The 23434-nt window shown below is 41.8% G+C and overlaps 1 long non-coding RNA gene across 1 annotated transcript in view; it reads right to left on the bottom strand.

Moving 5' to 3' along the window:
• Positions 1 to 22850, bottom strand: part of LOC103347575 (uncharacterized) — a 35820-nt gene extending 12970 nt beyond the window's left edge. Inside the window, exons 1-2 of the long non-coding RNA XR_011389925.1 lie at positions 22694 to 22850; positions 2959 to 3025 (exon numbers count right to left, since the gene is read on the bottom strand). This is a non-coding gene — a long non-coding RNA (uncharacterized lncRNA). The remainder of the gene's footprint in view (positions 1 to 2958; positions 3026 to 22693) is intronic.
• Positions 22851 to 23434: the final 584 nt, after the last annotated feature.

The raw sequence follows: 23434 nt of genomic DNA, 5'->3' as shown, positions 1-23434 counted from the left end.
AAACCTGGGAAATTTTCTGCTAATATCTCACTAAAAAGGCCTTCTAATCCTTTCTCCCTCTCCATGCCTTCAGGAACTCCTAGAACCCGAATGTTGGTTTTTTTAATAGTATCCTGAAGATTCCCGACAATATGTTTTAGATTTCTAATTTCCTCTTCTTTTCTTTGGTCTGACTGTATCCTTTCCTGTTCTCTGTCTTCTAAGTCCGATATTCTCTCTTCTGCTTCACCCATTCTGTTTGGAAGGCTCTCTATTGTGTTTTTCATTTGATCTATTTAATTCTTCACTTCAGTCACTATCCCAGTTTCCTGTTGTACTAGTTGTTTCATTTCATTTTGATTCCTCCTTAATATTTCATTTTCATGAGAGAGATTTTCTATCTTGTCCATTAAGGATTTCTGTAGTTCAAGAATTTGTTTTTGAGAACTTCTTAATGTTCTTATCAATTTTTTGAGATCTGCTTCTTGCATTTATTCTATGTCATCATCTTCATAATCTTGAATTGGGGTGTCTTTTTCATTTGAGGGCGTCATGGTGACTTCCTTGTTTTTATTACCTCAGTTTTTGCGTTTGTTATTTGGCATATTGGAGATATTTGGTTTCTTCACTGTGGTGCTTTTTCTTGTTATACTATGACTCTAGATTAAGTGGACTATCTGTTTTTGATGGAGCCTTAGGGCTTGAGATGGGTGTGGCCTGAGAGCTCTGTTTGGTGTGCCAAAGGTGACATTCCCAGGTTAGGCGTGGCAAACCTCTCTCTCTCTCTCTCTTTTTTTTTTTTATTCAAAAGGGAAGTAATTCTGCACAGCTGAACGAAGTTGGAGGTAGTTAGCAGGCAAATGATATACCCACAGGAGCCAGAGATCGGAAGCTCTTTCCCAAGGACCACACAGGGAATCTGTTCGGCCCTCAGAGTGGGCTCAAATTCTCCTTCAGTCTCCCACTGGGTTGCCAAAGTTATGGAATTGTAGCGTCTCTGGAGAGTGCTCACGTGAATTCCGTGAGTTCTCTCCCCCACCGTCTCTTTTTTCACAGTCTCAGTTCAGTAGCACCACAAATTTACTAGGTCCTAATCTCCTGTTAATTCGCCCCACCCAGAGTCAGGTTTTTCTGCTAGGCTCAGGGCTGGTGCAGACCTGAGGTCACTCTGCTTATGATGTATGTCCAAGATGGCACCTGCTCTTTGTCTTGCTCGCCCTTGAGAGGTGAGCGGAGAGAGAGAAACCCATGTCCGTACCAGTCACCTTTTTTTTTTTCCTCTCTCTCTCTCTTCGTTAGCCTGGTGAACTTCCCCCCCCCCCGGGGGTCGTTCCCTCTAGTCTCCTCTCTCCGCTTGTCTGCTGGTGTCTCGGGCTATTGAGGTTCAGCTCACCTCGCATTCCAGCGCTGGTGTGTTGAGTCTGCCTGTTTTTCTTTTCTACAGAAAATCTCTTTAAGTATTATTGAAATACTAATGCAGTTAGGATATTTGATATCTTAGTCACAGAAACTTTTTCTATGCTGTACAAGAGAGGCTCTCATTTAGCTCTTGCCACTATCAGAATTAACAAAGCTGCTGCCATCAATTTAGTATATATGTGTACACAAAGTATTTTGTTTTGGACATAAAATGCTTTCGACAAATTATTTTATGTTTTTCTCTTGAACTCACACAATAAAAGAACACAATGAGGCACACACAAATACGCTCATTTCCCAATCACAAACACTGAAGTTCAGAGTACTTAGTTTGGTCCCCCGAGATTATACTCAGGACACAACAGGACCCCTGCAATTCAAGTACATTTTTCCCACTTGCTCACAGCAGCAAAACTAGTGGCTTACCTGATAGCCACCCTCTCTCTTCTTCATTACTAATAAACCCCCATTTCATCTGGGTAGCAACATATCTTTAAAAAATTTCTAATTTCACTACCCATCTTTATTGGAGATGAGCACATGTAACATGTTCTGGCCAAAGGTTGGCATCCAAGGAAAGGCATTCCTTCCCAAAAGAAACACAACTCTCACTTGGTGAAAACCTTCAGCACCTACACTCCTACCATGAATTCAGCCTGGAGAATTTAGCTACCATCTCACAGCCATGAAGACCAAACCCACATTATGACTGTACAACTTGGAAAAAATACTGGCCTTCTGCCTTTCTTCATGCAGGAGTTACATTCAACCTCATTTGTGCAGACACTAGTGGGGAAACAAGAGTTTCCTACTGTTGGTAGCTGGAAAGACTTCCCTAATGAATTCACCAAAAACTTCATAACCTGAATCAGTACAGTTCTTATATAACACAGCTCATAAGTTTATAATTCCCAGCCAGATTTCCTTTTAAACCCTGGGGTTATGAGTCTGGGCTCTGTTATAAAAGTGAAGGGTGGCCAGCGCCGTGGCTCACTAGGCTAATCCTCCACCTGCAGCACCAGTACTCCCGGTTCTAGTCCCAGTTGGGGCGCCGGTTCTGTCCGGGTTGCTCCTCTTCCAGTCCAGCTCTCTGCTGTGGCCCGGGAAGGCAGTGGAGGATGGCCCAAGTGCTTGGGCCCTGCACCGGCATGGGAGATCAGGAGGAAGCATCTGGCTCCTGGCTTTGGATCAGCACAGCATGCTGGCTGTAGTGACCATTTAGGGGGTGAACCAACAGAAGGAAGACCTTTCTCTCTGTCTTTCTCTCTCACTGTGTAACTTTGCCTGTCAAAAAAAAAAGTAAAAAAAAAAGTGAAGGGCATGCAGAAAATGTTAATAATTACCCATAAGGCCAGGAAAAATGGGGCATATGGTGACAAAGATGGAGGTAAGAGGTCTCAAAAATACACTTTTACATGGTTGTGATTATTTTCACCATGAATACATTGTCTACTCAAACCTTGTTAAATAACTTTTCAAAAGAAAGGAAAGGAAAAACAATCATAAGAAGCTATATTAGTCTATATCTTCTGCATCCAGAAATCATCAAAATGATATTACCTTCCTTGGGTCTAGCGGATAATTCAGGATACTATTCTGTAATGGTCTTCCTTTCAGCTGTCAATGACTGCAGGCCAAATAAGAATAACAGTGATGGAATGTATGTAATAGCTAAAAATCTAATTTGTAAAATAATTCAATTCTTAAATTACACCCTCCTTAGCACATTCTTATTTTCTTCTTTTGGTTTTTTTTTAACTTTTATTTAATAAATATAAATTTCCAAAGTACAACTTTTGGATTATAGTGGCTTTTCCCCCCATAACCTCCCTCCCACACACATCTGTCCCTCTCCCATCCCATTCACATCAAGATTCATTTTCAATTATCTTTATATACAGAAGATCAACTTAGTATATACTAAGTAAAGATTTCAACAGTTTGCACCCACACAGAAACACAAAGTATAAAGTACTGTTTGAGTACTAGTTATACTGGTAATTCACATGGTACAACACATTAAGGACAAAGATTCTACATGGGGAGTAAGTGCACAGTGACTCCTATTGTTGATTTAACAACTGACAGTCTTATTTATGACGTCAGTAATCACCGAGGCTCTTGTCATGAGATGAGCTGCAAAGGCTATGGAAGCCTCTTGAGTTCGCCAACTCTGATCTTATTTAGACAAGGCCATAGTCAAAGTGGAAGTTCTCCCCTCCCTTCAGAGAAAGGTGCCTCCTTCTTTGATGGCTCATACTTTCCGCTGGGATCTCACAGAGATCTTTCATTTAGGTCATTTTTTTTTTTTTGCCACAGTGTCTTGGCTTTCCATGCCTGAAATACTCTCGTGGGCTTTTTAGCCAGATCCGAATTCCTTAAGGGCTGATTCTGAGGCCAGAGTACTGTTTAGGACATCTGCCATTCTATGAGTCTGCTGTATATCCCACTTCCCATGTTGGGTTGTTCTCTCCTTTTAAACTCTATCAGTTAGTATTAACAGACACTAGTCTTGTTTATGTGATCCCTTTGACTCTTAATCCTATCATTATGATCAATTATGAACTGATACTGATCACTTTGACTAGTGAGATCGCATTGGTACACGTCACCTTGATGGGATTGAATTGGAATCCCCTGGCACGTTTCTAACTCTACCATTAGCGGTAAGTCCGATTGAGCATGTGCCGAACTGTACATCTCCCCCCTCTCTTATTCCCACTCATATTTAACAGGAATCACTTTTCAGTTAAATTTAAAAACCTAAGAATAATTGTGTGTTAATTAAAGATTTCAGCACATTCTTGTTTTCCTTATATTCACCAATTTAAGGATTATTAAGGGACATACTCTTTACAGACTTACTTTTTTATATTTTCCAGAATAAACAGAGTAGACTGATTGAAACATTTCATGTTAAACATTCAATGTTAATAACTTCATTTATAGAACTCTGAAACCTAGGTCTTAATTACTGTACCCAAATTATATTGAGAGTTTATTACAGCAATTTTCTATGAAGACTGTATGTAGTCACATAGACAAAAATTAACAGTATCTCACTGGTAAAAAAAAGTTGTGATTATGTTTGTTTACAGCCCTTGTCTCTACTGCTGAGGAACTGTGTTTTTGGTTTTACCCCTCATACTATTTGTTGAATTCTTTACTTACTATAGGGTTAATTTTATGCACATAAAGGAAACTGAAGAGATCTCTTAGCAAAAATTAAGAGTGGGAAAAGGAGAGAAAGGAGGAAGAATGATGGGAGTGTGGGCAGCAGGGAGGATAGAGTGAGAAGAATTACTGTATTCCTAAATTTGTATGTATAAAAACCATGAAGTTTGTATACCTTAAATAAATTTTTAAAAAAGATTTTTCAGGGATGGCATTGTGGCATGATGGGTAAAAGCTGCAACCTGCAGTGCCAGTATCACATTTGGGCACCAGTTTGAGTCCAAGCTGTTCCACTTCCAATCTAGCTCTCTACTATTGTGCCTGGGAGACCAGAAGAGAATGGCCCAAGTCCTTGGGCCCCTGCACCCACATGGAAGACCAAGAAGAAGCTCCAGACTCCTGGCTTTGGATTGGCCTAGCTCCAGCATTTGCAGCCATTTGGGGACTGAACAAGTGGCTGGAAGACCTCTCTCTCTCTCTCTCTCTCTCTCTCTCTCTCTCTCTCTGCCTTTCTGTAACTCTGCCTTCCAAATTAATAATCTTTGAAAAAAAACAGAATATTCTAATCATTTCACAATATATTTCCTGTGAAGACTAGCATGCACTATGGCTTCAACTCTGAGAACGCTCTCAGAATATAACCTCAGCTACAAATAAGCAGAAAGGTTCTGCATGACATAAAGCAGTAATACTGACCTGCCACAATTATTAAAGGAATTCAAGGAATGAGGGGAGGGAATCATGCATCAATCATAGTGTCACTGAAAGAAAATAAAGAATTCCAAAGAAATATAATTGCAATGCCTAAACATACAGAAATCTGAGGTTTCTTTTATAGTATTCAGGGAAAATATTTCAACAGCTACTTTACTGGAGTTCCAGAGGCAGCTTGTTATCCTCCACACCTGCACCATGATTCTGAAAGGGAGACAGCTGCTCCTCCAGTCCTGATACCTGCTCCTCTGCACTGCAGTGGCCTGTCTTTAGGGAAGGATGGATATTCTATACCCCAATTCCTTTTTCTCCTAGGTGATTTTCAAGAACAGAAAAACTAAATAAATTTTATTAAGTAAACATTAAGATGACAACAGACAATTTGAAACTCCAGTAACAGCACCAAAGGCACCATTTTTGAAACTCTGTGAATCTTCACATAAAGATAGAGCACCTGGATCAACAAAACCAAAAGCATGTAGACTGCATTTGCAAGTAGTCAAGAAATACCAAAATCCAAGCAGGTGAGAACAAACTACAAACCCTGTGAAGTTCTGTGAACTAACAGGATCTCTGGTGAAGGAAGCTGAGAGAAGCCAGAGGGGAAAGCAGGCCCTGAGATCCTAGCCATCCAGGGCTCACAGGGAAGCAGAGCGGACCTCAGCCTGAGGACAGCACCTGCACCAGGTAAGGGCATCATCCTAAGGGGATGAGACAGGATGGGACAGCCTGGGATACTCTATACTAGTCAGGGTCCCATGCTGAGAAAGTGTTGGGGTGGAATCCACTCAGAGTAGTGACAACAAGAAAAAGAAAAGGTCCTGATGGAGGAGTGTGACTGAGCAGAGCCAGGGAGTATCTACATATAAACAGGTGGCCATGTTTTTGCAAACTGCAAGGAAAAAAAAGGCACACAAGCTATGCTGAGTCAGTTATCCTTCTCAAATTTCAGGAAAAGTATGACATTAATATAAATACAGGGGATGGGCATTTGGCACAGGGGTTAAACCACCATTTGGGACAAGCATCCCATATCAGACCGAGCGCCTGTGTTCAAGTCTCAGCTGCAATTCCAATTTCAGCTTCTTGATAATGCACAGATGATGTCTCAAGTAGTGGGAGACCTGGATTGAGTTCCCAGCTCCTGGCTTAGGCTGTGTTGTGGCATTTGAGGACTTAACCAGCAGACAGATGTGTGTGTGTGTACCCCTTGTTTGCTCTCTCACTCTCTGCCTTTCAAGTAAATTAAAAAATGCAGGAAAACATCAAATCCTATACACCTATTAGGGAAAAAATACAAGAAGCACAATAATATCCTGTCGCTCCCCCTCTTCATGGAGGAACGACACAGGACACTGCGCTGTTCTTTTGTCTGCTCGGCCCTCCCCGGGTTTGCTGCTGGTTCTTCCCAGGTTGGCTACCGTCCCTTCCACCTCCGTGGAAGGGCGGTTCCCCCTGCCACTTTCCCCACTTCCGCAGGGGAGCAGCACACCGCTGGCTGGCTCTATCGGGGGCTGCACAGGTGTTCCTCAGGTGTTCCCAGTGCATGTTGTCTCTCTCCTCCTTTATAGTCCTCTTCTGCCAATCCCAACTCTGCTACCCACACGCCGAGTACGCTGCTCTCCTCCAATCAGGAGCAGGTCCTGCTGTTTATTGGTTGAACTGGAGGCAGCCGTGTAGAAGCTGTTTCCTCCTCTCCCAGCGCCATATTGTGGGAGAGCAGATGCATAGAATAAGTCTTAATTCCAGTAACTTAGTCTAGTCCGAGTTGCTCCCCACAATATCCTGATATAGAAAACAGATGAAATGGCTGCTGAGTCAAAATAACAAAGTATTCAGTCATAAAAACTCAGAAATGTTCTGATGAAACTTAAAAACAAAGCAAAATACAACAAAAATAATTTGAAGACCAGGCATTTGACAGAGCAGTTAAGACACCTGCATCCCATATCAGAGTACCTAGGTTCCACTTCTGGTTCTGGCTTCTGATTACAGCTTCCCTTCATTGAAGACCCCAGGGGGCAGGGTTTCTGCCACACATGTTAGAGACCTAGCTTGAGTTCCTGGCTCCAAGCCTTGGCATCCACCCAGCCTTGACTGTGCGCATTTGAGGAGTAAACCAATGGATGGGAACTCTCTTTCTCTCTCAAATTTAATTAAAAAATAAAAATAAAAAAATAAATAACTTGAGAGAAAGAGGCCTAAACCAAAGAAATTCAACTTAAATAGATTATCACAGATAACATCAAGAGAAATAGAGGGTGAGGAATGGGCATTAAACAAAGTGGTTTAAATACCACTTGGGACACTTACATCCATGTCAGAGTGCCTAGGTTCAAGTTCAAGCTCCATTTCTAATTCCACCTTCCTAAGGTACACCCCGGGAGGCCGCAGTGATGGCTCAAGTCAATGGGCCCTGCCCCCCATGTAGGACACCCAGAAAAATTTCCAGATTCCTGGCTTTGGCCTGGCCAGCCCCAGCTCTTGCAGACATTTGGGTGGGGTTTTAAAAGTCAAAAATGAGCTGGCACCGCGGCTCACTAGGCTAATCCTCCACCTTGCGGCGCCGGCACACCGGGTTCTAGTCCCGGTCGGGGCGCTGGATTCTGTCCCAGTTGCCCTTCTTCCAGGCCAGCTCTCTGCTGTGGCCAGGGAGTGCAGTGGAGGATGGCCCAAGTGCTTGGGCCCTGCACCCCATGGGAGACCAGGATAAGCACCTGGCTCCTGGCTTCGGATCAGTGCAGTGTGCTGGCCGCAGCGCGGCGGCCATTGGAGGGTGAACCAACAGCAAAGGAAGACCTTTCTCTCTGTCTCTTTCTCTCACTGTCCACTCTGCCTGTCAAAAAAAAAAAAGGATGGAAACTGGTAATACATCACAATCATGGTCCAGTTTTATTTTATTAATCATTTCCCACTCAAAAATGAACAATGGGGGCCAGTGTTAGGGTGCAGCAGTTAACGTGCTACTTGTGATGTCAGTACCCCTTATCAGAGGGCTGCTTCAAGACCTAGATGGCCAATTCTGATTCCAGCTCCTGCAACTGGGAAGGCAACAGAAGATGGATCAAGTTGTTGAACTCTGCCACTCACATGGGAGACGTGGACGGAGTTCCTGACTCTTGGCTATGTCTGGTCCAACCCTAGTGTTGTGGCCATTTGGAGAGTGAAACAGCAAGTGGAATATCTCTTGTTCTGCCTCTCTCTCCTTTTCTCTCTGTTGCTCTGCCATTCAAATAAATAAATCTTTTTAAAAAACTGAACAATGAATTCATGTTGGTTCTTTCCCATTCTTGCTCCCACACTGTTAAATAGCGACACAGAGCAACCTAAGAATTGATCACACTATCAAGCACATCATCAAGATCCCTTCAAAGGCCACAGACTCAATTCTTGCTTCTCACTTCTTCCAAGTTTCTGACCAAATCTGTATGCTAGTGGTTCACTGCTAACCTCAGAGGAGGTTATTTTTTTATATTTTTCACTAGTCAGGTATTTAAAAATGAAAAACATTATGAAGATATCTCAGAAATCTGAAAATAGATCTATAAATGACCCATCTATCGCAATCCTAGGAATTTACCCAAAGGAAATGAAATCATATGAAAGAGTTATCTATACCCCCACATTTATCACAGCTGAATTCACAATAGCTAACATTTGGAATCAACACAAATGCCCATCAACTAATGGCTAGATAAAGAAAACATGACATATATACTCTATAGAAAACTACTCAGCCATAAAAAAGAATAAAATCCTGTCATTTGCAATAAAATAGATGCAAGTGGAAACCCTTATGCTTAATGAAATAAAGAAGTCTCAAAAATACAAATATCAGCCGGTGACTCGGCTCACTAGGCTAATCCTCTGCCTTGCAGCGCCGGCACACCGGGTTCTAGTCCCGGTCGGGGCACCGGATTCTGTCCTGGTTGCCCCTCTTCCAGGCCAGCTCTCTGCTGTGGCCAGGGAGTGCAGTGGAGGATGGCCCAAGTTCTTGGGCCCTGCACCCCATGGGAGACCAGGAGAAGCACCTGGCTCCTGCTATCAGATCAGCGCGGTGCACCGGCCACAGCGCGCCGGCCGCGGCGGCCATTAGAGGGTGAACCAACGGCAAAGGAAGCCCTTTCTCTCTGTCTCTCTCTCTCTCACTGTCCACTCTGCCTGTCAAAAAAGAAAAAACAAAACAAAACAAAAAAAATACAAATATCAGCATTTTCTGTGTTTTCCTTGATATGTGGCAGTTAATATAGAATACAAAAATGCACAGGAATGAAACAGATATTTTGTGATAAGATTGTTGCTTTTCACCCTTGTTTATACTCCCTGTGGAACTGTGGTCTTCCTACCTTTTATTTTTTATTTATTATTTATAAATATCTATTTGAAAGGCAGAAATACAGGGAGGGGAGGAGTGAGAAATATTCCATCTGCTGGTTCACTCCCCAAATGTTTGCAATGGCCGGGGCTGGCCCAGACTGAAACCAGGAACCACAAACTTCAGCCATGTCTCCCATATAGGTGTAGGAGTTGAAGACTTGGGACATCCTCCTCTGCTTTCCCAGGTGCATCAGTAGAAGTGGAGCATATGGAATGACCTAGGTTGGCAACATCAGTATTACATAAAATCAACTTTAAAATAACCACTATTATCTGAGACAAGAAAGAACAGATTGTATTTTTTTTTAATGGCATATGGTGCAGTGGCTTAAGCCATTGTCTACAACACCCACATCCCAGATCACAGAACTGGTTTGAGTTCCAGATTAGCTTGCTGCTAATTTGCCTAGGAAGGCAGTGGAAGATAGCCCAAGGACTTGGGCTCCTTTCACCCAAGGAGGGGACCAAGATGGAGTTCTTGACTCCTGACTTCTGCTTGGCCCTGCCTCAGTCATTTCAGCTACTTGAGGAGTGAGCCAGCATATGGAAGAGATTCATTCTCATTCTCTCTCCCCCCCCTTCCTCCATAGCTGCCTTTCAAACAAGTAAATAAATAAATCTTTTTTTTTAAAAAGGGGCCAATCTGGGCTGGCACCGAAGCTCACTTGTTTAATCCTCTGCCTGCGGTGCTGGCAGTCCATATGGGAGCCGGGTTCTAGTCCTGGTTGCTCCTCTTCCAGTCCAACTCTCTGCTGTGGCCCAGGAAGGCAGTGGAGGATGGCCCAAGTGCTTGGGCTCCTGTACCCACATGGGAGACCAGGAGGAGGCACCTGGCTCCTGGCTTCGGATCAGCACAGCGCACTGGCCGTGGTAGCCATTTTGGGGTGAACCAAGGGAAGGAAGACCTTTCTCTCTCTCTCTCTCTCTCTCTCTCTCTCACTAACTCTGCCTGTCTAAAAAAAGGGGGGGGGGTCAATCTATCAAGAAGATATAATAATCTAAAATAAACACAATTCTATTAACATAGGCTTGGAACATATTAAGCAAAAACTGATAGAATTGAAGGAAAAACCTGGTAATTCCACAATACATGGGGACTTCATTATCCTACTTACAATAGAATCAGACAGAAAATTAATAAGGAAATAGAGGTGTTGAACACCTACAATTGTCTAAATTTTACAGACATATAAAGAACACAACATATAATGCCAACAAAGACTGCTTTTTCTCAGGTGTACATGGAACATTCTCTAGCACAGACTACATATATGCCACAAAACACTATTCAATATATCCTAAAATTATGAAATCATACAAAATGTATTTTTTGAACAGAGTGGGATGGAACTAGAAATCAACAACAAAAGGAAAAACTGGGAAATTCGCAAATAAGGAGAGGTTAAACAACACATTTTAAACAGTGAGTGAAAGAAAAAAGAAGAAATAAATTAGAAAGCAATAAGGTAGCCAGCGCCGCAGCTCACTAGGCTAATTCTCCACCTCGTAGCGCCGGCACACCAGGTTCTAGTCCCGGTCGGGGTGCTGGATTCTGTCCCGGTTGCCCCTCTTCCAGGCCATCTCTCTGCTGTGGCCCAGGAGTGCAGTGAAGAATGGCCCAAGTGCTTGGTCCCTGCACCCCATGGGAGACCAGGATAAGTACCTGGCTCCTGCCATCGGATCAGCGCGGTGCGCCGGCTGCAGCGCGCAGGCCGTGGCGGCCATTGGAGGGTGAACCAATGGCAAAAGGAAGACCTTTCTCTCTGTCTCTCTCTCTTACTGTCCACTCTGCCTGTCAAAAAAAGAAAGAAAGCAAGCAATAAGGAAATGATTTCAAAACCATGAAAACGAAAATACAACATACCAAAATCTAGCAGATAGAGTGTTCACAGAAGAATTTACAGATGTAAACATCTTAAGGAGATAAAAGACACCAAAATGAATAACCTTACACATGAAGGAACTAGAGGGGGGGAAAGGCAAACTAAATCTAAGGCTAGCACACAAAAAATGGAAATAATAAAACTAGAGCAGAGATAGATAACATAGATAGTAGAGAGAATCAATGAAATAGTTAACAGAAATTGTTTCTTTGGAAAACATAAAATTAAAAAATTTAACTGAAGGAAATGAGATATAAGATTTAAGTTACTAAAATAGAAAGAAGTGGAAAAATTACTACCAAACTTGGGGCCGCCGCTGTGGCGTAATGGGTTAACACCCTTGCCTGAAGCACCAGCATCCCATGTGGGCACCGATTTGAGACCCAGGTACTCCACTTCCAATCCAGATTTCTGCTATGGCCTGGGAAAGCAGTAAAAAATGACTCAAGTCCTTGGGCCTCTGCACCTGTGTGGGAGACCTAGAGGAAGCTCCTGGCTCCTGGCTTCAGATCGGTGCAGCTCCAGCCATTGCAGCCATCTGGGGAGTGAACCAGCAGATGGAAGATCTCTCTCTCTCTCTCTCTCTCTCTAACTCTGACTTTCAAATAAATAAACAAATCTTTTTAAAAAAGAAAAAATACTACCAAACTTAAGAGAACACCAATAAATAATTAAACAACAAAAATAAGGGAACTTAGATAAAACAAACTCCTGTAACACAGAAACCACCAGAACAGACTCAAGAAGAATTTAAAAAATCTGAACACATCAAAAGTAAAGTGACTTAATCAATAACTGAAAGCCTCCCAACAAAGAAAAGTGCAGGACTAGATGAATTCAGTAATGAATTTCATCAAACATTGAACGAATGAACACCAATCACTCTCAAACTTCTCTAAAAATACAAGAGAGTAACACAACTAACTCTTCTGAGGTCAGCATACCCAGATAGTAAGCTACCTAAACATATCCCAAGAAAGTTATAAACTAATATCCTTCATTAAAATAGTAAAAATCCCCACCAAAACACTAGGAACTGAATCTAGCACAAGATTACGAGGACTATACATCACCACTAAGTGGGATCCATACTAGGCATGCGTTAAGGGGTTCAATTTCTCAAAATCAATGACTGTAATATACCACATTTATTGAAAATAAGAAAACAAACAGGTATTCTATTGATGCAAAAATGTTTTTAAATTTCCAATATGTTTTCATGATAAAAAAATTTAACAACTAAATACAAGGCAATTTCTTTATGTAACACATTGCTTTTCTGAAAGGGATTCCTTAAGATCAGGAACAAGACAAGAATAACCACTTTGGCCACTTCAGTTAAACACTGTACTAGAAGTTCTAGACAGAGTAACTAGGCAAGAAAAAAGAAATAAAGGCATCCGAATTTGACAGGAAGAAGCAAAATGATCTATATTTATAGATGACATGATCTTATATACAGAATGAAAATAAACCCACACAAAACTACTAGAGCTAATACATTCAGGAAAGTTGCAGGACACAAGAGAAATACAGAAAAATGAGCTGTATTTCTATACATCAGCAATAAACATTCCAACAAGCAAATTTTTGAAAAAAAAATCCTCTTATTATATCACCAAAAATATAATTTACATAAGAATAAATGTATCCAAGTATCTATAAGATTTCTACATGGAATACCATAAAACACTGTTGACAGGAATTTTTAAAAAATGGAAGAATAGCTTGTGTTAACAGATGAGAAGACTCCATATTATTAAAGTGGCAATAATACACAAAGCCCATATCTATGGGCTCAGTGTAATGCCTAACAAAATCTCAACAACTACTTGTGCACAAATGTAAAATGTTATCCTAAAATTCATAAATTGTAAGTCTTGAATGCCCAAATCAATCTTGAAAAGTAAAGACAAAGCTGGAGAACTCACATTCCAGTTTGAAAATTTACTGTAAAGCTGACTATGAAATAATCAAATCAATATAGTACTGGTATAACAAAAGACCTATCCATTGAAATAGAATTCACAGTCCAGAGTTAAATCCAGATATCTATGGCCTACTGTTTGGTGCAAAGCATGCTATGACTATTCACTATCAGAGTCTCTACACCAAATGGTGCTGGACCAACCGGAATCACATACAAAAGAATATACAACACAGAGATTAAATCAGTGCTTAAAAGCTTCCACAAAGAAAAGCTGTAGCTCAGATGTCTCCAATGGTGATTATAATAAACATTTTAAAAAGCACTAATGAGGTGAATGCTGTGGCACAGCGGGTTCAGCCTCGGCTTAGGACAACCACATCCCATATCGGAATGCCAGTCTAAGTCTCAGCTCCTCTGCTTCTAATCAAGCTTCCTGCTAATGCATCCAGGGAAGAAGCAGATGATGACTCAAGTCTTATGTCCCTGCTACTCACTTAGGAAATCCAGATAGAGTTCTTGGCTCCTAGTTTCTATCTGGCCCAACACTGGCTGTTGAGAGGATTGGGGGAATAGAACAGTAAATGGAAGAGCTCTCTCTCTCTCTTGACCTCTCAGCTAAATGAAAAATATGTTTTAAAAAAAACCATTAATATAATCCTTCCCAACTCTTCCAAAAAAAAAAACCAGAAGAAACATTTTCCAATTCACACTACCACATTATTCTGATAACTAAATCAAAAACATCATAGGAAAACACAGACCAGTATCACCTATAAATATGTAAAAACCTGTAAGAAAACTCTAGCATACTGGATTCAGTAATATGTAGAAAGGGTTATATACCAAGACCAGTAGGAATTTTTCCCAGGAATTAAGAATGATGTTAAAATCAACAATTTAATTAATGTAATATGTCATATTTATAAGAGACAAAAATCACACTGCTATTCCAATAGATGCAGGAAAATAATTGGCAAAAATCAACAACTTTCCATACTAAAAACATTCAACACATTAGCAATAGAAGGGTATTTTCTCAACTCCATAAAACAATACATGCATCTGCAAAGAACTCCCAACTGACATACTATAGAATAGTGAAAATGCTGAATGCTTTATCCCTAAGAAAAGGAACAAGAAAGGGATGTCAATTCCTGCCACCTGTTCTCAACGCTGTACTGGCTTAAGCCACAGATAGGCAAGGAGCTGAAACAATAGACATCTAGATTAGAAGGCAAAATGAAAAAATTATCCCATGACATTATCTTATATGTAGAAAACCCCATGGGTCCACATAAAGAATTGTATTGGAACTAGTATGACTTTAGTCAAGTTGAAGGATATGGGGCCTGCACTGTGGCACAGCAGGTTGAATACTCGTATGGGTGCCAGTTTGAGACCCAGCTGCTCTGCTTCTGATCCAGCTCTCTGCTATGGCCTGGGAAAGCAGTAGAAGATGGCCCAAGTCCTTGGGCACGTGCACCCATGTAGGAGACCCGGAAGAAGCTCCTGGCTCCCAGTTTCAGGTCGGCACAGTTCCAGCCATTGTGGCCAACTGGGGAGTGAAGCAGAGAATGGAAGACCTCTCTCTCTCTCTCTCTCTCTCTCTCTGCCTCTCCTTCTCTCTGTAATTCTTTCAAATAAATATATAAATCTTTTTTTTAAAAAAAAGTTGTAGGATATAATCACAATACTTAAAAAATTCAGATATATTTACCTATATACTAGCAACAAATGATCCACAAAATGGTTTTTGTCAAAAATGAACTCATAACAGCATCAAAAATACTTAGGAATAAACTAAACCAAAGTACAAGATTTTTACACTGAAAATTATAAAACATGGTTGAAATACGTGAAAGATCTATCAGGAAAGGGGAACCTTTTTCTGCCAAGGGCCATTTGGATATTTTTAGCATACTGTGCAGATTATGCAAAATTATCAACTTAAAAGTTGTTCTGCTATTCATATATTAAATCTCGAGTCCCACCTGCAGTTCCCTTGGCAGAGCCAGGTGAAATGATTTTGTTAGCAAGTTGGACACTTCCCACCACTGATCTAAATTAATGGAAAGACAATCAAGCCCATCAATTGAAGAATTAATATTAAGACTGAAATACTTTCCAATTTTTCTACAGATTGAACCCAATCAAGTTTGCGGATAGCTTTCTGCAGAAACTAACAAGTTCATGTTATTATTCGTATGGAAATATAAGAACCCAGTGTAGTCAAAGCATTCTTTAAACAAGTTACATACTCATACTTCTTGATATCAAAATTTACTATACCAAACTTCAATAACTAAGACCTACTGGATAAAAGATAGATCTCATAGGGCAGGGCATGTGGTACAGTGGTTAAGACAGTGCTTGAGACGGGCACATCTCATGAGAGTACCTGGGTTAAAATCCCAGGTTGATCCTGATTCTAGCTTCCTGCTTCTGCACAAGATGGGAGATAGGAGGCAAGAGCTCAAGTCCACCCTGTACCCACTAAGAAGATCCAGATTGAGTTCCTGGCTTCAGCCTGGACCATCCTTAACTGTTACCAACCCTGACTGCTACATGTCTTTGGACAGTAACCTGAGGAGAGGAGATATCTATCTACCTCTCTCTCTGATTCTGTCTATACACATTTCAAAAATTTTTCAAAGGAAAGATATAGAACAATGCAATAGAATTCATAGTCCAGAAATAAGTCCTTATTTGACCCTTATGGTAGGTTGATTTTAAAAAAATGAAAACAGTAACAGGGCAATTCTACAAGTAAGAACAATCTTTTCAACAAACAGTGCTGGAATAATTGTATGTCTATGTGTATAAGAATTAAACTAGGCCGGCGCCACGGCTCACTAGGCTAATCCTCCGCCTTGGCGATGCCAGCACACCAGGTTCTAGTCCCAGTTGGGGCGCCAGATTCTGTCCTAGTTGCCCCTCTTCCAGGCCAGCTCTCTGCTGTGGCCAGGGAAGGCAGTGGAGGATGGCCCAAGTGCTTGGGCCCTGCACCCCATGGGAGACCAGGATAAGCACCTGGCTCATGCCATCGGATCAGTGTGGTGCGCCGGCCGCAGTGCTCTGGACGCGGCAGCCATTGGAGGGTGAAACAACGGCAAAGGAAGACCTTTCTCTCTGTCTCTCTCTCACTGTCCACTCTGCCTGTCAAAGAAAAAAAAAAGAATTAAACTAGACTCACATGCTACATAAAAGTTGATTCAAAATGAATGTATGAGCTAAAATTATAAAAATTATTGTAAGAAAACATAGGTAGGAGTTTTTTTGACAGTGATTTAGGCAATGATTCCTTGGATATGACACAAAACAAATACAACAAAAGAAAAACTAAACTGACTTTCATCAAAATTTTTTAACAACTTTTGTGCTTTAAATGATACTATCAAGAAAATAATAAGACAACTCAAAAAATTGGACAAAATATTTGCAAATCATGTATCTGATGAGGAAACTGTAAACAGACCTTACAGGAACCCTTATAATTCAATAAAAAGATTTTATAAACTAGTAAGAAGTGTAAGGAATACATACAACTCAATAATAAAAAGACATAAATAAAAAAGGTGATAAATTGAACAGACATTTCTTCAAGAAGGAACACAAAGGGCCAAAAAGCACAGGAAAAGATACTCAACCCTATGAGTCATTAGAGAACAACAAATAAAAACTTCAGTGACAATAAAAGTTCACATTCATTAGGAAGGCTAAACTCAAAACACAGACAATAACGCATTTAAGCAAGGATATAGAGACATTAAATCCTCATTTCTCATGGATGAGACTATGAAATGGTAAATCTACTTCCACAAATTTTTTTAAATATTCATTTATTTATTTGTAAGTCACAGTTACACAGAGAGATGAGAGGTGGAGAGGGAGAGGGAGAGGGAGAGGGAGAGGGAGAGGGAGAGGGAGAGGGAGAGGGAGAGGGAGAGAGATTGGTCTTCCATCTGCTGGTTCACTCCCCAGTTGGCTGCAATGGCCAGAACTGTACCAATCTAAAGTCAAGAGCCAGGAGCTTCTTCTGGGTCTCCCATGTGGATGCAGGGGCCCAAGGACTTGGGCCATCTTCCACTGCTTTCCCAGGCCATAGCAGAGAGCTGGATCAGAAGTGGAGCAGCCGGGTCTCGAACCAACACAAATATAGGATTGCTGGCGCTTCAGGCTTGGGCGTTAAACTGCTATGCCACAGCGCTGGCCCCTTCCTCAAAATTTTTAGCCAGTTATTATATAATGTAGTAATTCCATGTCTAGAGAAAGAAAAAAATTATATCTACTCAAAAGTGTATATACAAATACCAAAGTAGCATGATTGCTAATAGCCTTAAAGTGGAAATTATCCAAATGTCTACTGATACATAGTTTTAAAATGTGGTATATCCATAGAATGGAAAATTATTCAGCCATAAAGAATGAAACATGAAAGGTGTTAAATCACAGATACACCTTTAAAATATTATACCAAGAAGTCATTTATAAAAAGACCATATAAATGATTATGTTTATAGGAAATGTCTTTAATAGGCAAATTCACACACATAGAAAGTATTTGAGTTGGAGTTGCCAGGAGATGGGAAAAGAAAAAATGGGGAGTGACAGCTAATAGCTAATAGCTAACATTTTCTGAGCTAATGAAAACATTCCATGCCTAGAAACATTTGCACAATTCTGTAAATATACTAAAAACCACTAGATTGTACACTGTGTCTGTGAAATGGAATCACAATACCAATGGGACAGTAAAATTTTACAGCCATTCTTGAAAAGTCTGTCAGTTTCTTACCAAATCAAACATCTGACCTAGCATGGACACCCTTGGACATTTATCTCAGAGAAATGTAAACTCATGATCACACAAAAACCTTTGTTCAAATGTTTGTAGCAGCTGTATTTATAACAGAAATAATCCAGAAACAGGTGTCCTGCAATAGTAACCTGTTAGGCCAAGCTGTGGTATATTCATTCTGTAAAAACAATAAACAGCAATGAAAATGAAGAAACTAGCAGTATGCCAAATTTGCTAAATCTCCATGGATTTGTGCTAGGTAGCAAAAAACATCCTAAAAGGTTACATTTTAGATGATTCTTTTAGGTAGCATTTTTGAAATGACAAAATGCTTACAATGAAGACTTCAGGGATGAGAGGAGGAAATTACTAGAAGCAAGGAATGTGATTATGAAAGGGACCCTCAAGTTGATAGAACTGTTAAGTATTTTGACTATGGTAGTGGATACACAAGTGCATGTTTCATAAAATCATGTACAACTGCTGTGGTCCGAATGTTTGCATCTGCCTAAAATCCATATGCTGAACTCCTAACCTCTAGGGTATTAGGAGGTGGGGCCTTTGGTAGGTGATTTACATAGATCAGGATGAGTGAGTGCCCTACTAAAGAGACCCTGCAGAGCTCCCCCACATCTTCCACCATGTCAGGACACAAGGAGGAGACAGCTGTGTATCAGCTAAGAAGGGTCGCTCACCAGGGTCAGAATCTGTCACTGCTTTGATTAGCACTGCCCAGCCTCCAAAACTGTGAAAAGCAAATTTCTGTTTTTAATGAGCCACTGATAGTTTGTTACAGCAGTCAAATCAGACTATGTCAGAATTACACACACAAACACCTTGGGAAATTTGAGAAAACTAGCTTGTATTTATCAATATGTTATGTTATAGATTTTCAAAGTGTTCTCACTGAAGGAAACTGGATAAAAGAAAGGTGAAATCTCTGAGTATTCAGGATTCTATGTGAGCCTACAATTATCTAAAAGATAAGGCATAGTAGGGCAAGAATTTCTGGTTTTCAAGGGGAACTTTTTCACCCTCTTTTATCTATCTGTGAGCATATTTTTTTGGATGAAAAAGAAAAACACATTTCCTTAAATGAGGCACTCTATGTGATGTACTTGACATACAGAAAGTCATCAACAAGAAAGTGCACTTGGTTTCCCTTCCATTTCAAGTATAAGACAACTCCTGGACCAAGATGTTAACACTAAGTAGTCTAATTCTGAGTATGGCCACAAATAAATCACACAGGGTAATTGCTTAGGCCTCAAACTTTGGCTATCTGGTACTGCTGCCAGGAGAATCTCCTGCCATCACTTAACAGCCACAAAACTAAATCCTCTTTAAGTTCCTGTTCACAGGCTGACAGAGGCAATTTGAGAGAAATCTAGAGGCAAAGTATGGGAGGATGTTCAGTAACTTTCTTAATACAAATTTCATTATCATGGTATTTTATTGATTAGTTCCATTATAACTAACATTTATCAAGTACTTCCATGCTTAATGTCTCAACCCTTACATTCTTATTTAATTTTCACACCAACTCTTCGGCAAGTATCATTCCTATTTTGCAAACTACTATTCAGAAGTGATAGAAAGCCAATAATCAGTATGTCAGGATTTTCCCCATGTCTAATTTCAGAAATGAAGATTCCAGGTGATTCTCCATTATCTCACTTAAACAAAACTGCCTATAAATAACTATGATGAGCATTTGCCACACACATGACCACCAGTGAGCTTGTGGTTGAGCTCTAAGTATCTGGCAATCCACTGGGACATCACCCCACACACTATGTGAGCATCACTAGCTCGTTTGTAACCATGTCTGCTCTGCCATTCTGTACTCCATGGCCAAGTACTTAAGGTCTCCATGCACTACAACTGCTACCCTTCGAATAACTAATTACCAGCCCAAGAGCTACTGTAAAGAAAAGGGAGGAGGTGAAAGACAGCACTGCCCTTGATATTTTCTCTTATATATCCTTGGTCACTATGGGTGAACACTAGCTCATTTCTTAGCCCTCCACACACCAACACACACACACACACACACACACAGGCTCTCACTCTCCTTTACTACCTGGGCCTCACAGCTCAAGTGTTCACATTTTCCCTAAGAGACAAAGAACAAACACAGATAAGTCTGAAATAAAGTACTGCATATTGAAGAAGCATAAGGAATAACAATATGACAGTGGTGTCTATAACAACATCATCTCTGCAGATGAAATGTCAGCATCGTAGCTGATACCATACATAAATATTCCAAGCATGAAGTACTTAGGGTATGACCTAGGATAACAGAAATAAAAAGAAATTCCTGGGTCAAAACTTTTATCGTGGCTGATGTCGTGGCTCACTAGGCTAATTCTCTGTCTGTAGCACTAGTACTCTGGGTTCTAGTCCCAGTTGGGGCACTGCTTCTGCAACAGTCACTCCTCTTCCAATCAAGCTCTCTGCTGTGGCTCCGGAAGGCAGTGGAAGATGGTCCAAGTGCTTGGGCCCTGCACTGGCATGGGAGACCAGGAGGAAGCATCTGGCTCCTGGCTTCTGATCGGCACAGCACACCAGCTGTGGCAGCCATTTGAGGGGGTGAACCAATGGAAGGAAGACATTTCTCTCTGTCTCTCTCTCTCACTAACTCTGCCTGTCCAAAAAAAAATTTTATGGTAGCCAGCTTCCCAAATGGTCCCTATTATGCCTACCATGTGTTGTTCATACTCTTTATGGTCACTCTCATGTTGTCCAAGATTGGTCTGTATGATAAAGGGAAAGAAGAGATAGATTGTCACTTCTCAAGTTAGGTTATTAAAGACACCAGGGCCTCTGCTTTAGATTGTTTCTGCTCTTGCTCTTGGCAAAACCAGTTACAAGTTGTGAACTGCACTTTGGAAAGGGCAAGGAACTGAGACTTCCCAACAACCACACCAGTGGGCTTAAAAGTGCATGCTCCATGTCCAGTGACCTTTTATTTGATGGAAACCTTCCAGGAGGCCTTGATCTAAACTATGGAGTTGAGCCATCCTCAGGTATTGACCCTCAGAAACTGGATGAGATAATAAACATTTGTTCTGAGTGCTTCAGTTTTTAGGCGGTACATTACAAAACAATACAACTAGTGAAAAGAAAAACAGAGTATTAAAACCTGAAAGTGTGAATGTTAAGTCAAAAATACTAAGAATTCTAAGTTGGAGTGCAGGGAGCATTTAGGGTATGGTGGACTCAGGGTGAGAGAATGATTTCATGATACATCGAAATTAACTGAGCTCCAGGGAAAGGTCAAATACAGCTCTGAAAGTCATTTTTAAAACAGTCACAGTTAACGTCAAGGTATAAGATTCCCCAAGGCAAAAAACACAAAGGACAAAATCAGAGCATGGCAGGGAGACAGTAAACAGAAGTGACCAAGCAGTGCTGAGACAGACAGAAGCAGACCAACATCAGACATGCTCAGAGGGCAAACACGGCAGATGCTCCAGGGACCAGGTAAATAACCCATAGTGGATGAGGCAACTTCACTTCGTTTCTTAATTTTTTTCCCCACATTTTAGTGTTTCTGAAATCTGGATGTGTTGTCAAATCAACAGGTGTGTTCAAAATGGGTTTCCTTTAGTCCCTAAAATCAGTTTAAAAATTGACAGCATGCTCTGATAATCAATGGTATTGGAGAAGGAAGATTGGCACAGACAGGGAAACTAAATCAGTAAGTGTGGGCGGGCGGTGGGGGGGAACAGTTTGAGTAAAACAGCTGTCAGGAGGGAAGCACTATGATAGCGTTTTAGATCTTTTTGTATGAGCCAAACATGTAAGCAAAGAGCTTAGAAGGGACTTTTAAGAAGACAAAGGACATACACCAAGAAAAGTATAGTTAACAATAAAAAAAAAACGATGTCTTCACTTGGAGGCGGCAGCATTTAAGCCTCATTCACCCAACAGCACCCACACACTGCGAGAGGCTCTGGCACAGGGACCAGGAGCCACTGGCTCCAAGTACCTCTCCCGCTGTAGCCGGTAGAGAACGATCTAGAGAAAGCTTGGGTGCAATGGAAAGTGTGGCAACCTACACATCTGGGAAAAACGGGCAGCGCCAGTGAAAACCTGCTGCTCTCAGCTCCTGAGACGACAGAGGTAAAAAGACACAACTCAAAAGCAGCCACCACCAGCGAGTAGGGATCTGTCTCACAAACTCCTCACAGACTCGACTCTCAGGAGCCCACTCTGCCTGGAAAGGGCTCGCGCGTGCCCGGGCAGGAGCCCGACCCAGGGTGGACCCAACGGTAGCTGCCTCTCCCGGGCTCCCTCAACGGCCGTGGGTGCCCGCCAGCCACAACACCCACAACTCCCACTCTCTCAGTCCCGCGCAGGCCACGCGCTACCGCCCGCCGAAAAGGGACACAACAGGATAAAGCTGCGTACCCTATGGCGCGGAAGGAGCCTTGGCCTTGGCTCAAGCCACAAAGCAAACGTTAAGTCCACAAACGCGGAAACCACGGGACATCTGCACGGGTGCCGCCGCTTCTCGGTCGCTTAACGGTCTCCAGAAGGCGCGCGCCGCCGTTTCCACCTTGACGCGCCGCACCGCGCGTCGCGATTGGATGATTCTCCGCGTGTGGTCACCGCCCAAGCGGGCATGCGCGACCTGAGCTGGGTTCTGGGCGCCTTGGGGCAGGAGGGGTCTAGCGGTGTGTTGCGTTTCGGGGTTGCTGTTTATTAAATTTTTTATCCGTTGTCAGACAGGAACTGACTTTACACACGATTAAAATGAAAGCCAGAAGAAGGCTGCGAATGCAATAATCAGTAGTTAAGTCGCAGTTGCTGGTAAACTGGAGAAAAGACTGTTACTACTGCCTTCGTTGGGAATGAGGGCAAAGTGGTGACATTTACCTGTTGCATGCTGACATGCTCAAGAGACATCCAGGCCAGCGCCGCGGCTCACTAGGCTAATCCTCCGCCTTGCGGCACCAGCACACCGGGTTCTAGTCCCAGTCGGGGCGCCCGATTCTGTTCCGGTTTGCCCCTCTTCCAGGCCAGCTCTTGCTGTGGCCGGGGAGTGCAGTGGAGGATGGCCCAAGTGCTTGGACCCTGCACCCCATGGGAGACCAGGATAAGTACTGGTTCCTGCCATCGGATAAGCGTGGTGCGCTGGCCGCGGCGGCC

The sequence above is a fragment of the Oryctolagus cuniculus genome, chromosome 6 (assembly GCF_964237555.1).
Source record: "Oryctolagus cuniculus chromosome 6, mOryCun1.1, whole genome shotgun sequence".
Classification (NCBI taxonomy): domain Eukaryota; kingdom Metazoa; phylum Chordata; class Mammalia; order Lagomorpha; family Leporidae; genus Oryctolagus; species Oryctolagus cuniculus.
The sequence above is the reverse complement of the archived record's forward strand: the minus strand, read 5'-3'. Positions and strand labels throughout refer to the sequence as shown.